The sequence below is a fragment of the Heptranchias perlo genome, chromosome 2 (assembly GCF_035084215.1).
Source record: "Heptranchias perlo isolate sHepPer1 chromosome 2, sHepPer1.hap1, whole genome shotgun sequence".
NCBI lineage: Eukaryota > Metazoa > Chordata > Chondrichthyes > Hexanchiformes > Hexanchidae > Heptranchias > Heptranchias perlo.
The window spans coordinates 25,476,566-25,492,017 of record NC_090326.1 but is presented as its reverse complement, the minus strand read 5'-3'; the positions used below and the strand labels follow the sequence as shown (position 1 = coordinate 25,492,017).

The 15,452-nt window shown below is 45.1% G+C and overlaps 1 protein-coding gene across 3 annotated transcripts in view; it reads left to right on the top strand.

The window, feature by feature from the left end:
- Nucleotides 1-691: 691 nt before the first annotated feature.
- eepd1 (endonuclease/exonuclease/phosphatase family domain containing 1) overlaps nucleotides 692-15,452 on the top strand; it is a 137,724-nt gene continuing 122,963 nt past the window's right edge. Inside the window, exon 1 of one of the 3 annotated variants that reach the window (XM_068001383.1) lies at nucleotides 692-855. The gene's annotated coding sequence lies outside the window, so the exon portion shown is untranslated. Of the gene's footprint in view, nucleotides 856-1,101; nucleotides 1,303-4,004; nucleotides 5,345-15,452 lie in introns of those variants that run through there. The other 2 variants (XM_068001390.1, XM_068001400.1) reach the window with 2 other exon arrangements.

Genomic DNA, 15,452 nt, shown 5'->3' with positions numbered 1-15,452 from the left:
TCAGACTCCTGACACGAGGGTTCAGCCTGATGGCTCTTCTCTACACTGCCTCCAACACTTAGGAAATATCTCTCTTGTTTCTTGGTGACCAGAACAGGACGCAGTAGCCTGGGTGCGGTCTGAGTGGAGTACTGTTTGATCATGCCTTCCACTGACCTCCATTCAACTGTTTTGGCTACACAGTTCCACATTCTATTGGACTTGTTGATTGCTGCCCTGCATTGGTTGGACATGTTTAGCACCCAGACTATAAGTCTCATTCCATTTAGTCTTTCAACACCATTCATGGCATTTTGGTGTTATTTTTCCATCCTATATGCAGTACTTTGCACTTAGAATAATACGGCACAGAAGGAGGCCATTCGGCCCATTGTGTCAGTGCCGGCTCTTTGAACAAGCTAGCCCATTAATTCCCACTCCCCCGCTCTTTTGCCCCTATAGACCTGCAATTCCCCACTTCAAGTATTTATCCAATTCCCTTAATTTGGATAAGCATATGAAATTTTATCAGCAGCATTCTCGGAATATCACAAAATGATTTGAAAGTGTTTTTAGACTCGGGTTAGGATTTGTTGCTTGGAATGTTTTTGGCGGGCAGAGGGCGACAGAGAATGCAGGTTTAAGGGCCGGTTTAAGGCTGCGGCTGCGGCTGCTAATTGGCGAGTGGTTGTGGGCAGCGCGAGGTCGGCGCGGCGAGCAGCTGTCAATCACCGAGGAGACGGCAGGAGCCGCGCAGGTAACGAGAACACCTGGGGCTGGCACATCGGCTCGCAGCAGCAGCAAAGTGGGGGAGGAAGGAAGGAAGTCCACGCCCTTCAAACGGCAGATAGCGTTGTTCCTGAACCGAGAGAGGAGGTAAGTGTAGTGTTTTAACTTCATGTGTCGTTATAGGCTGCAACGTTTTCTGAATGCAATTGCATAGCTTTTTTAAAAAAAATATTGCTTTTGATAAATTGCTTAACAGAACGGCTCCTTCCGTGGCCAATTGTTAAAGGGGAGGGGGAACTATCAGCTGAGGTGGAAAGAGTGCAAAATTTCAGTGGGTGGGTTCAGGCTCCTTGTTATTAGACTGAAGTGTGTCACTTGATCGGTTTAGCTACGTGCAGTAAATGTCGGTGAACCGTGCTTCTTTCCCTGGTTTGGACGATGGCTCCTTTGAGAGACTGACGAAGTACATCTGAATCTAGTGCGGCTCCGAATTCATAACCTTTATCATTTTAAAATAATTAATTGATATCCACGAATGTTGGCCCATTGGTTGTTATCTGCGATGTATACATGGACCTTGAAACCTCCTGTCCTGTAAGTAGTCAGAACTGACAGTGAATGAGAACCTGTTTCTGTATTAATAGTGTTACTGTGAACAGTCTATTGTTTTAGTGTGAAAACTTTAGCTAAGACCTGGAATGCCTCTTGTTCCTCTAATAAGGAATTCCTTAACTAACCTGTGGCTTTGTGGCTCAATGGTAACACAATCCTGAGTCAGAAGGTTGTGGGTTCAAGTCCCACTCCAGAGACTTGAACACATGATTTATGCTGACAGTCCAGTGCAGTACTGAGGGAGGGCCTCAACCAACATCACAAGCAGATTATCTGGTCGTTCTTTCATTACAGTTGTAGGATGTTGCTGTGCACAGAGTGGCTGCTGCCTTTCCTACATTACAACAGTGACTACACTTCAAAGTACTTCATTGGCTGTGAAATGCACTATATAAATGCAAGTCTTGAAGTACCAGCTTGAAAAATGTAATTAAATTTTGTTTAAGGTTGGTTAGAATCAAAGTCATACAACACGAAAGAGCTACCCAGTTAGTCCCACTCCCTTGCTCTTTCCCCATAGCCCTGCAACTTTCTCCCCTTCAAGTATTTATCCAGTTCCCTTTTGAAAGCTTCTATTGAATCTGCTTCCACCACCCTTTCAGGTATTGCATTTCAGGTCATAACAGTTCACTTTTTAAAAGAAAGTCTCCATCTCTTGCCAATTACCTTAAGTCTTTTGGTTACCGACCCTTCTGCCAGTGGAAAGAGTTTCTCCTTATTTACTTTATCAAAACCCTTCATGATTTTGAATGCCTGAGCTTTATAGTATTTGACTGGGGAATGTTACAGCTGGGCCTGATCATGTCATCACCTGATAGTGATCAGGTGCTGGAACTCTGGCCGATTTTCCTAGCCTGAACCCAGTTGTTTTTCCATGCCCCCTCCCTCCCCAGGTTGTTTTTCCATTCTCTTTCCCCCCCCCCCCCCACCGCCCCAGCTAGCTGAACAATAAAAACCACAACTTGCATTTTTTTAGCGCCTTTTTAATGTAGAAAAATATCGGACAAAAACGAATGTTGAGACAAAGGAGCTAATGGGAAGGGTGATCAAAAGCTTGGTCAAAGAGGTGTGTTTTAAGGAGTGCCTGAAAGGAGTGGTGAGGCTGAGGGGTTTAGGGAGGGAATTCCAGAGTGTGGGGTCTCGGTGACTGGAGGTATGGCTGCCCATGGTGGGGCTAAGGGAGGAGGAAACGGCGCAAAAGGCCAGAGGAAATGAGAGTTCTGTGGGGAGGGTTAGCGATAGGGAGGGAAAAGGCCATGAATGGATTTAAACATGAGCATGAAAATTTTAAATTTGAGGCATGGGAACCAGAAGCCAATGTAGATCAGCGAGGACAGGGGTGATGGGTGAGCGGGACTTGGTGTGGGATAGGATATGGGCAGCAGAGCTTTGGACATGCTGAACTTTACGGAGGGTGGAAAATGGGAGGTCAGCAAGGTCAGTATTGGAATAGTAGAGTCTGGAGGTAACAAAAGCATGGATGAGTGATTCATGGGTGGAGATGGGTGATGTTAGGGGTGGAAGTAGGCGGTCTTTGTGATGGGCGATATGGGGCTGGAAGCTCAGCTCGGTTGAATAGGACACCTAGATTGCGAACAATAGGGTTCAACCTAAAACATTGGCCGGGGAGGAGAATGGAATCAATGGCAATGGTATGGCATTTGTGACTGAGGCAGAGATGATGACTTCCATCTTCCCGATGTTTAGCTGGAGGAATTTGTGGCTCATCCAGGACTGGATGTTGGACAAGCAGTCTGACAGCACAGAAGCAGTGGACGGGTAAATTCAAAGTGAATCTGCAGAAACAGTATTTTATCGAACGAGTGGTCAATCCATGGAACAGCCTCCCTAGGAAGAAGGTGGAAGTAGTTAGTATCGATTCATTCAAATGCAAATTAGATAAATTTCTTCCAGAAAATATTTTGGGGTACAGTGTGAGTAATTTGAGACAAGAAATCTGTTGTGTAACATGCTTGGGAGGAACAGGTGACATTGGTCCTGTGGTTCTTAAAGCTCTCCGCCCGGGGTTTTCCTCATGTCATATCTGGGCCAGTTGTAGGCTGATTGATTGCTACGATTAGTCAATAATTCCATTATTGTCATGCAACTACCAGAATGGTAGAAGGCGAACTAGATGGACCTTGGTCTTTTTTTGCCCAGCAGTTCCTAGATGGCTAAATTTACAGTCAGGATTGCATTGCAGGAAAAACTGTGCTGATGTTTCAGTCTTAAGTCTATTGAGGTGCTGAGTCTGACCAGCAAAAAGGTTAATCAGTAATGCAGTTAGTTAGATTATTTTAATGTTTCCAACAGAGAGCAGTGATTTCAATGCAAGCCAGTGTTTGTAAATCACATACCAATATTCATTTTGTAAAGTTGAGCTCTGTCCTGTGATTGTAATATGGCAGAAGTAGCATCACAAGATTGGCTAGACATAGAGTAACGGATGACCAGGAGTAATGCATAGATTTATATGATCTGATTTTGGGTCTTGCATTACGCTTATACAGCCTGCCCAATCTGACTCAGCCAAGTCATATATTACAGAAGCTGTATAATGAGTAGCTGAACTGGACACACCAGGAAAGTCCTAAGTTCGATCTCTGGTCACATTGCAAGGTAGAACTTGGACAATACAAACAATTGTGCGTGCTTGTTGAAAAGTGACATTCACCAGCTCGAGTGTCTGGCTGTTTGGGGAGGGGAGGAGGAAGATTCACACAGGCAACATAAGAAAGGGTATTGTTAGATCAGCTTGGCTCAGTTGTAGCAAACTTACCTGAGTCAGAGGCTGTGGGTTTTAGCCCCACTCCAGGACTTGAGAATGTAATCTATGCTGATACTCCAGTGCAGTACTGAGGGAATGCTGCATTATTTGAGCAGCTACCCTTTGGATGAGAAGATAAACTGAGTGCCTTTTCAAGGGAACGTCAAAGATTCCATGACACTCCTTTTTTTCGGATGAGTAGGGAGATCTCCTGGTTTCCTGGCCTGCATTCATCCTTTAATCAACACTGCCGTGACAGATAAATTTGATGTTGGTGGAATCTTGCTGTGTGCAGATCGGTGGCCATGTTTGCCTCCAAAACACATGCCCTTTGTGACCTGAAGTGCAGGAGACCACATGAACACTTGAGATCCGCAGTGCTGTTCCAAAACCACCAGAGGCTGGGGTTCCACATTCAGAGCCCAGAGATCGAATCGATCTGCCAATGACTCTGCTGACAGTCTCCACTGTTGCTGTGAGGCTGAAACCACTTTGCAGTGACGCTAAAGATGATGTGTGAATGTGTCCTTAGAAGTGTTAACGTGTGCTCTGCGTTCAAAGTAGCCAGTAGGATTTGCCTGCTTTGAATTGCTGACTGCTGTATTGTGACATTTTTAAAAATGCAAAATTCTGACACACCGAACAGTGGCAAAGAATCGCAAGTGTGTACTGTATAGGTTAGTTTTTAGAGTGAAGTCGCATATTTTGAAATTTAATGGCCTATGAAGAAATCTACTCTTGCACAGTATGTTCCTCCATTTTATAGAACTGTGAGGTACACATATTGGATTCCAATATCAACAACAGCAACTTGTATTTATGACACCTTTTAACATAGTAAAACATTTCTGCATTGGAAAAACAAGCGTTTCTGCGACCCCTTCTGTCTGTGGCAGAGTTATCTACAGGCGCAAATGTTTGTTGCTTGATGTGCTGAATGCTACACTACACAGGAGTGATTGCTACTGTCTTGGCTATTCAGTTGTTAGCCTTGGCTTAGTGGGTAGCACTTTTGCGTCTGAGTCTGGGTTTAAGCTCCACTCCAGGGACTTGAGCACAAAGTCTAGGCTGACACTCCCAGTGCAGTACTGTGGGAGCTGCCGTCTTTCGGATGAGAGGTTAAACCGAGGCCCCTCCTGCCCTCTCAGATGGATGTAAAAGATCCCATGGCACTATTTTGAAGAAGATCAAGGGAGTTCTCCCTGGTGTCTGGCCATTATTCATCCCTGAACCAACATCACTAAAACAGATTATCTGGTCAGTATCACATTGGTGTCTGTGGAACCTTGCAAATTGGCTGCCGTGTTTCCCACCTTACAATAGTGACGACGCTTCAGAATTACTTCGTTGGCTGTAAAGTGCTTTGATACGTCCTGAGGTTGTGAAAATCAAGGCTGTGTAAATGCAGTATTTCTTTCTTTCCCTTTTTTTTGTTTGAAGTGGATCTCAGCTACACAAGGATCTATAAGGACAGGTGACCAAAGGTTTGGTCAAAGAGGTAGGTTTAAGAAGTGTCTCAAAGGAGGAGAGAGGGGTTTAGGGAGGGAATTCCAGAGCTTGGCAGCTGAAGGCACGACTGCCAATGGTGGAGTGAGGAAAGTCAGGGATGCACCAGAATTGGAGGACCGTAGGGCTGGAGGAGGTTAGAGAGATAGGGAGGGGTGAGGTCATGGAGAGTTTGAAAACAAGAATGAGAATTTTAAAGTCGAGGCCTTACCAGACCTATATCTTCACGCATATAGCAATGTGCTGATGTTTTCTGAGTTATTTTTCAATTGTCATGGTGAGACTAAAGGTGAATGACCCATTGTGAGATTTGACTTATGACTAGGTTCGTGTTTGCTTTGATAACCTCATGATGTGTTTTGTGTGCTTGTACAAAGTTCAATTTTAAAAATAAAACTGACCTGATAAAAGAACAGTAGCGATGGCATCATCTGAAATTTGGCCTTTGTCCTAGGAAACCGCTGTGCCTTGCAGCTGCTGGTGAGGACTTGAGAGACTCTGCTCCATGTTCACTTCAGTTAGAATGAAGTAGGTTTTATTTGCCAGGAGTTCCCATGTATTTGTTTCTTTCTGATATAATCTTTGTCTGGCAAATTCATAGCTCATCTTCGGTCTGCCTGGCCTTGACCGTTCTGCTACTGAAGACAGACCAGGAGATACTGCAGCTGCTGCTCAATGCCATCCTAACGGGGCATAGGCACGATGGGCTGAATGGCCTCCTTCTATGCTGTAAGATTCTATGATTCCGGACTCAGATCATGTGGAGTGCCAATTTCAACTTCATCTCAATCCGTAGCTCTAAGTTTTAGTACTGTAATGGTTAGTAATACCAAATCTGAGTTCCAGCGGTTTGTAATATTTTAGCAATGTATTAGTGCAGTTTAAAATGCTTTACAAAATTAAGCTTCTAGTCAACTTTTACAGTTAATGTGTTTTACCCTGCGATACAGTCGCGCATTTTGAGATGTTAACTTCTGGACAGTAAGTGCTGTGACTGATTATTGGAGTTTGCAATCTAATCAGCTGACACTGTTTATTCTATCTTGAAGTTTTTTTTTGAACATCCATTGTTACATAAACATAATTGGTTTGCTGTTTCAAAAGAAATATTTTGGCAGTTGCAACATTTGAGTAAGTGCATTCGCCTTACAAAGTACTAAGCTAGTTTATTAATTAGAGAGTGGTATACTTTGTCATAGGTCACAAAAATGGGCACTGTTGCTGTGTAGACTCTCGTGTGTTTTATTTCAGTAGCACATCTTTTAAGTTGTGGAGATGTGAAGGAGCACTGGAAACAAACGTATGTATCAAACTCGTAATCTTCTTCAAGCTCATCCATATTAAGAACAACAAATTGCATTTATATAGTGCCTTTAACGTAGTAAAACATCCCAAGGCGTTTCACAGAAGTGTTATCAAACAAATGAGCTGAGGCAGGGGCGGAGACAGGCGATGTTACGGAGGTGGAAGTAGGCGGTCATGGTGATGGAGCGGATATGTGATTGGAAGCTCATCTCGGGGTCAAATAGGACACCAAGTTTGTGAACGGTCGGGTTCAGCCTCAGACAGTGGCCAGGAAGAGGGATGGAGTCGGTGGCTAGGGAACGGAGTTTGTGGTGGGGACCAAAGATAATGGCTTCTTTCCAATATTTAGTTGGAGGAAATTGTTGCTCATCAACTACTGGATGTCGGACAAGCAGTGTGACAAATCAGAGTGGAGGGGTTGACCGAGGTGATGGTGAGGTAGAGCTGGGTGTCATCAGGGTACATGTGGAATCTGACAGTGTTTTCGGATGATGTCACCGAGAGGCAGCTTGTAGATGAGAAATAGGAGGGGCCAAGGATAGATTCTTGAGGGACTCCATAGGTAATGGTGTGGGAGCAGGAAGAGAAACCATTGCTGGTGATTCTCTGGCTACGACTAGATAGATAAGAATGAAACTAAGCGAGTGCAGTCCCACCTAGCTGGATGACGGAGGAGAGGCATTGGAGGACGAAGGTGTGGTTATCTGTGTCAAAGGCTGCAGACAGGTTGAAAAAGATGAGGAGGGATAGTTTACCACTGTCATGGTCACATAGGATGTAATTTGTGACTGATGAGGGCCGTTTCAGTACTGTGGCAGGGGAAGAAACCTGATTGGAGGGATTCAAACATGGAGTTGTGGGAAAGATGGGCATGGGTTTGGGATGTGACACCACGTTCAAGGACTTGAGAGGAAAGAGAGGATGGAGATGGGGCGGCAGTTTGCAAGGACAGAGGGGTCATGGGTGGGTTTTTTGAGGGGGTTGATGATGGCAGATTTGAAGGGGAGGGGGCAGTACCTGAGGAGAGGGAAACGTCAACAATATCAGCTAACATGGGGGCAGAGAAGGGAAGTTGGGTGGTCAGCAGTTTGGTGGGAATAGGGTCGAGGGAGCAGAAGGTGGGTCTCGTGGTCGAGATGAGCTCAGAGAGAGCACGAGGGGAGATGGGAGAGAAACAAGAGAAAGATGTGAGTTCAGGGCTAGGGCAGGGGGGAGCCTTAGGGGAAATTTGGCTTGGTGGGCTAGGGGAAGGGAGAGAAGCAACAGAGGCAGCTGAACGGATGGTCTCAATCTTAGTGACGAAGAAGTCCATGAGCACCTCGCACTTTTTGTTGGCGGTGAAGGAGCAGATGAGAGGGGTTTAAGATTGTAGTGAAGTGAAGCCGATCCTGGAATAGTGAGCAGTTTTAGCAGAGGAGAGCAGGGCCCAAATGTGTTTGTGGTCCAGCCAGATCTGGCAAGGAATGGTTAAACCATTTGTGCACCATAAATGTTCAAGTCTGCATCCCTTGGACTTAAGGGTGCAGAGATGAGGGCCGTACCAGGGGTAACGACCAGGGTGAGTGAGAGTGTAATGGGGACAAGGGCATCACAGGTGGAGGTGAGGGTGTGATTGAGCAGATCGATAGCTGCAGAAATGTTGTGAATGGAGGGCCAAAGGTTAGACATTTGTGAATTTGAAAGTGCAGATGTAAGTGACTTGGGAAGAGTTTTTTTTTCCCAGGGGCAGGCACAGAAAGAAATGGGGTTGGAAGGGGAATGTGGGTAGAGAGGGATACAAAGAAATGATCAGAGATGGCCTGATCTGTGATCTACACGATGGGAGTAGAGGACACATGAAATGGCAAGGTCAAGGGGGTGGCCGTGAAATAGGGAGGGTAGTTTATATGGAAGGAGAGATTAAGGGAGGCGAGGAGGGCAGTGAACTCAGGAGAGAGCATATTGAGTTGAGATGGAGGTTGAAATCAGAGGATGAGAAGTCACTCGGTGCAGAGGCTGAGGAACGAAAGCAGTGAAGATGTGAGAAACTGGGTGGGCAGTAGAGAACGTGGATTTAAGAGAGGGGTGGAACAAGGTGAGATGCTCCAAGGTGCCAGAGGAGTAGGGGGAGAGACCAAGGTGAGATATAGTGATAAGGGCCACACTGCCACCATGGCAGTCTGGGCGGGGCAAGTGGTGGAAGATATAGCCAGGTAGAGAAGCTTCATTAAGGGGGAAGGTATCATCGCCTGTCAGCCAGGTTTCTGTCAGGACCATGATGTCAATGCAATCATCCACAATAAGCTAATGAATGGCAAGGGCCTTGTTCACAAGTGAATCGACATTCTGGAGGGAGATGCGGTGATAGCTGATCTGGCAGAGTCCACAGGGTCAGCGCTGGAAGGGGTGAGTGGGACTTTTAAAGGACCTATTAAGATACTTGGGCACAAATTTGTGGTTGGAGGGCACGCAGAGCAGGAGACACTCTTTTACATGAAGGGTGGTGAGGCTGTAGAATGCGCTACTGGAGTTAGTCAGAGAAGCAGAGACCTTGTGAACATTTAGGAATAGGTTAGTTAGGTGGCTGATAGAAAGGGGATAAGACAGGAACATGGGGGTTGGGGCTACCGCTCATGGAGGACGCACACCAGCATGGACTGGTTGTGCCGAGCGGCTTGTTTCAGTGTTCTAATTTCGATGTAATTAGTTCATTAAGTCACACCTTTAGTCCTAGGGCAGTTTTCTTTGAAATCAGACAAGTGCAGTACGGGTGAAAAGCTGAGTAGCATGTGTGGACATTACAATGCAATTCGGGGATACTAACTATGTTTGGAAAATGTCTAGTTGGAGAAGAAAGAAAAATGTATGTACCTTATTAGGAAAGCAAGGAGAGGGCATGAAAAAATATTAGCAAGTAAAATCAAAGAAAATCCAAAGACGTTTTATAAATACATTAAGAGCAAGAGGATAACTAAGGAAAGAATAGGGCCTATTAGAGACCAAAAAGGTAAACTGTGTGGAGGAGTAAGATGTGGGTATGGTTCTTAATGAGTACTTTGCATCGGTCTTCACAAAGGAGAGAGATGATACAGGGATTGAAGTTAAGGAGGAGGAGTGTGAAATATTAGATGGGATAAAAATAGTGAGGGGGGAATATTAAGGGGATTAGCATCTTTGAAAGTGGATAAATCACCAGGGCTGGATGAAATGTATCCCAGGCTGTTGAAAGAAGCCAGGGAGGAAATAGCGGAGGCTTTAATAATCATTTTCCAAACTTTACTGGATACAGGCGTAGTGCCGGAGGATTGGAGGACTGCTAACGTTTTACTGTTTAAAAAGGGAGCAAAGGATAGATCGAGTAATTACAGGCCAGTCAGCCTAACCTTGGTGGTGGGCAAATCATTGGAATCAATTCTGAGGGACAGGATAAACTGTCACTTAGAAAGGCACGGACTAATCAAGGACAGTCAGCACAGATTTGTTAAGGGGAGGTCGTGTCTGACTAACTTGATTGACTTTTTCGAGGAGGTGACAAGGAGGATCAATGAGGGTAGCGCAATTGATGTTATCTACATGGATTTTAGCAAGGCTTTTGACACGGTCTCACATGGCAGATTGGTCAAAAAAGTAAAGGCCCATGGGATCCAAGGGAATGTGGCAAGTTGGATCCAAAATTGGCTCAGTGTCAGGAAGCAAATGGTAATGGTCGACGAGTGTTTTTGCGACTGGAAGGCTGTTTCCAATGGGGTGCCGCAGGGCTCAGTACTAGGTCCTTTGCTTTTTGTGTTATACATTAACGATTTGGACTTAAACGTAGGGGGCATGATTAAGAAATTTGCGGATGACACAAAGATTGGCCGTGTGGTTGATAGTGAGGAGGAAAGCTGTAGACTGCAGGAAGATATCAATGGACTGGTCAGATGGGCAGAAAAGTGGCAAATGGAGTTCAATCGGGAGAAGTGTGAGGTAATGCATTTGGGGAGAGCAAACAAGGCAAGTGAATACACAATAAATGGAAGGATACTGAGAGGTGTAGAGGAACAGAGGGACCTTGGAGTGCATGTCCACAGATCCCTGAAGGTAGCAGGATATGGAATACTTTCCTTTATTGGCCGAGGCATAGAATATAAAAGCAGGGATGTTATGCTGGAACTGTATGAAACACTAGTTAGGCCACAGCTTGAGTACTGTGCACAGTTTTGGTCACCACATTACAGGAAGGATGTAATTGCATTAGAGAGGGTACAGAGGAGATTTACAAGGATGTTGCCAGGATTGGAGAATTTTAGCTATGATGACAGATTGGATAGGCTGGGGTTGTTTTCCTTGGAACAGAGGAGGCTGAGGGATGATTTGATTGAGGTATATAAAATTATGACTGGACTGGATAGAGAGGACCTATTTCCCTCAGCGGAGAAGTCAATAACCAGGGGCATAGATTTAAAGTGATTGGTAGAAGGATTAGAGGGGAGCTGAGGAGAATTTTTTTCAGCCAGAGGGTGGTGGGCGTCTGGAACTCACTGCGTGAGAGGGTGGTAGAGGCAGAAACCCTCAACTCATTTTTAAAAAAAAACCTGGATATGCACCTGAAGAGCCGTGACCTGCAGGGCTACGGACCAAATGCAGGAAAGTGGGATTAGGCTGGGTGGCTCGTTTCTCAGCCGGTGCGGACATGATGGGCAGTATGGCCTCAATCTTTGCCGTAAATTTTCTATGAGTATGATTCTTATGATCCAAAACTTGCAACTTACTGAAAGAAATTAGGTCATGGGCCCGATGTTACCAGGGCTGCAGGTTCTCGGCGGGGGGGGCCTATCAGGCGCGTGGGTAACGCGCCCGGCGAAATCAGTCAGCCACCCGCGCGATTGTAGCCCAATTGGATCCACTTACCTTCTCCTCCGGGTTCCCCACTGCTGATCTGCGCGGCGGGCGGGCTGCGCATGCGCAGTAAGATCTGTCAGCTGGAGGAGCTCTATTTAAAGGGGCAGTCCTCCACTGACAGATGCTGCAACAAACAGAAAAAATTACAGCATGGAGCAGCCCCCCCCACCTGTCAAATGGACCTTTGCAGCTGCCACAGGCTGACAGCTGCAACAGGTCCATTTGAACTGGGAGTGTTTCCCCCAGTGTGGGAAACAGTCCCAGTCTGCTCTAAAATCCCACCCCTCCTCACATAATCCCTTAATCAGGTCAGTTAATGACCTGAACAAGCAAAATAAATAGCTTCAAGTGGCATCCCGCTGGCTTTAATTGCCTGCGGGATTCCCACCAGCGGGGGCTGCGCGCACGCCGGCGCGTCAGTGGGGCACCCGGAAGTGGGCGGGTTGGAGTCGGGCTCCCGACCCACTCCGGGATTCTCCGATTTTTCGGAGCCCCCCCCCGCCAGGAACGCACCTGATAGCGGGTGCTAAAATCATGCCCCGTATGTTTTTGGGCTTCTTGATGGGTGGCAAGAATAAATGGGCCATGACAAATGATGCATTGGTGTTCAATCTTGCATCCAACACTGATGCCTTTGTCGGAAGTATCCTTAGATTTGTTTTGTCGTTCCTGCTTGATTTTGCTTCAACTTTTTAGCCATCTTCTATGATGGCAGTAGTCCTTGATATTTTGCTATCTGTATTGAGGGTTTTTGATTTATTATGGGAAGTGGGGGGAGGTTGGCCTCCCTCCCTAATTAATATTTGACAGACACATACAATGAAAGTTGCTAACAGATTTTAATTTTTGCATGCATCTCATGTATTTTAGGGAGTTAGCTGTGTATCATTGTTATTGACTGACCAATGAACAGGCCATTTGCACGTTATTACTGGAATGTGTCCTGGCCAATATTTATCCCTCAACTAACATCACTGAAACAGATTATCTTGTTGCTGTTTGTGGGACCTTGCTGTATGCAAATTAGCTGCCAAGTTTCCTACATTACAAAATAATTAATTGGCTGTAAAGTGCTTTGGGATGTCCTGAGGTCACAAAAGACCCTGTATAAATGGAAGTCTTTTTTTTGAAATTTTTATTTCGCTGGGATTCAGATTGTATTTATGTCTTACACCCACAGGGTGAGTACACTTTTTCTTTTCCTCTTGGGCTGGGGACAGAAGTATTTTCTACCTTGGGAATCCTGGTTGCCTCTTGTGACCAGCCTTAATGAAAATTAGCTGACTATAAATGCAAGTTGTTATATAGTGCTTTTAATGTAGTAGAATGTCCCGAGGCGCATCACACCAACGTTGTCAAACAAAATTCGACGCCGAGCCACAAGGGGTTATTAGGACAGATGACCAACAGTATGGTCAGACGTAGGTTTAAAGGAGGAGAGGCGGAGAGGTTTAGGGAAGGAATTCTAGAGCCTAGGCAGCTGAAAGCACGGCCACCAATGGTGGAATGGTTAAAATCAGGGATGTGCAAGAGTAAGCATTGGAGGAGTGCAGAGATCTCAGCGGGTTGTAGGGCTGGAGGAGGTTACAGAGACAGGGAGGGATGAGACCATGGTGGGATTTGAAAACAGGGATGAAAATTTTAAAATCAAGGCATTCACTGACTGGGAGCCAATGTAGGTCAGTGAGCACAGGGGTGATGGGTGAATGGGACTTGGTGCGAGTTAGGATATGGGCAGCAGAGGTTTGGATGAGTTCAAGTTTATAGAGGGTGGAAGATTGGAAGCTGGCCAGGAGAGCGTTGGCATAGTCAAGTCTCGAGGTAACAAAAGCACAGATGAGGGTTTCAGCAACAAATTAGCTTAGGTGGGGCGGAGACAGGCGACATTACGGAGGTGGAAGTAGGCGTTCTTGGTTATTGATCGGATATGTGGTTGGAAGTTCATCTCTGGGTCAAATAGCACCCCATGGTTGCGAACGGTCTGGTTCCAGCCTCAGATAGTGGAGAGGGATGGAGTCGGTGGCTAGGGAACAGAGCTTGCGGCAGGAACGTGTATGTGCACAGTCCATTCAAGGAGCCAAATTTACATGTCTGAGCTGCTTGCATGGTCACAAGGCTGCTTACAGGATCTGCATTGCAACACCTGTATTGCAAACAAGTTTGAGATATACCATGATGGGTTTAGTGCTGAGTTTAAATGGTGCATTTATGTGAAGTATTTTCACCAATAAACTTTATCAGTTTAACATACTGATCTAGCTTTCAGGGGGAAGTTCACTTGTGGTTTATTGTAAAGAACTGTCCACTAACAAATTAGGGATTCCCCTGATAATTCAGTGGGTAGATGTATGATATGATGTGGCACTGAACCATACAACAATTCACAATCATGTAGTGCCTTTATAGAGAGGGGAAGGAAAACAATAAATAGGAACGGATGGCAAGCAGTGGAATGAGAGATTAGGAGGGGTGATCGAAAGCTTGCTTGAACAGATGAAATTTTGGGAAGGTTTTTGAAAGTGGTGAGAGAAGTTAGACATTTTTTTTATGTTGAAAATCTAGATTTTAAGTTTGTAGGAAAAGAAAAATGGTGGACTAAAGGAAAAAAGGAGCTTTCCTTTTGAATAATAAACTTTTGTCATTTCTTGGCGTTCTGATTTGGAGTCTTAGGAATATGTCTAGGCCCTAAGCTGTGGAGCCCCCGCCCTAAACCGCCCCACCCTTTCACCAAGCTTTTGGTTACCTGTCCTAATGTCTCCTCCTTTAGCTCAGTCAATTTTTGTCTGATTACAATCCTGTGAAGTGCCTTGGGATGTTTTACTACGTTAAAGGTCCTATATAAATGCAAGTTGTTGAGATTGCATAGAATGTGACATTTGGATCACTTAACAATGATACTCTGACACCCTGCAATGATGTGCAAATGTGACATTTTTAATAAGGTAAAGAAATATATTTTAGAGCTATGGAGTGCAGATGGTGTATTTTTTTGGGGGCAGGGCAAGGGTGTCTTCTGTTCAGGCACTTTACCCGAATCTTTGATCTAATGGGATATGTCACTTACATTCCTTCTGGCATGGTGTGGTTGGTAAACATGTGTTTTCCAAGTACTGTTCAATGTCAAAAAAGCAATCTCAAGTTTCCAGTCAGCCATGAGCCATTATCACTTTTTGTCTATGGTGAACATTTTGATTGCATACTGTGGAGGAAATTTGCATGGGAGAAGTGTAGGAGTTACAAATCCCATTGTAAGACGCCAATATTATTTTTATTACTGGCTAATTTCAACCAGAGCTGAGCACCCCCATTATCTGCCTTTCTATATCAATGAAAGGACAACCTTGTAATCCAGGGCTCCTTTCTGGGTCTTCAGTCTTCATTCCCTCCTAACCTGTACAAGGAGTGTGGATTAGGAACTCCGTGAGACTATCCCGGGTGAAAGCACCATTGGAGATATGATATGAAGAATGCTCTGGATGGATTTTTAAAAAAATCCAAATGCTAAATGCAAGTTGTTAGATTTCTACATCTAAATGGAGAAGAAACTAGTCTAGGCAGTACATGGTTTTCACTGAGAGTCTGAGGAGCAGCCAGGTCCCAGTCACTATCCTTCAGAATTCATTTATTTAAAGCATCATGTGTGCGTATCGAGGTTGCTCACGTATAGTGCTGGTAGTCCAACTATGCTGTGTTC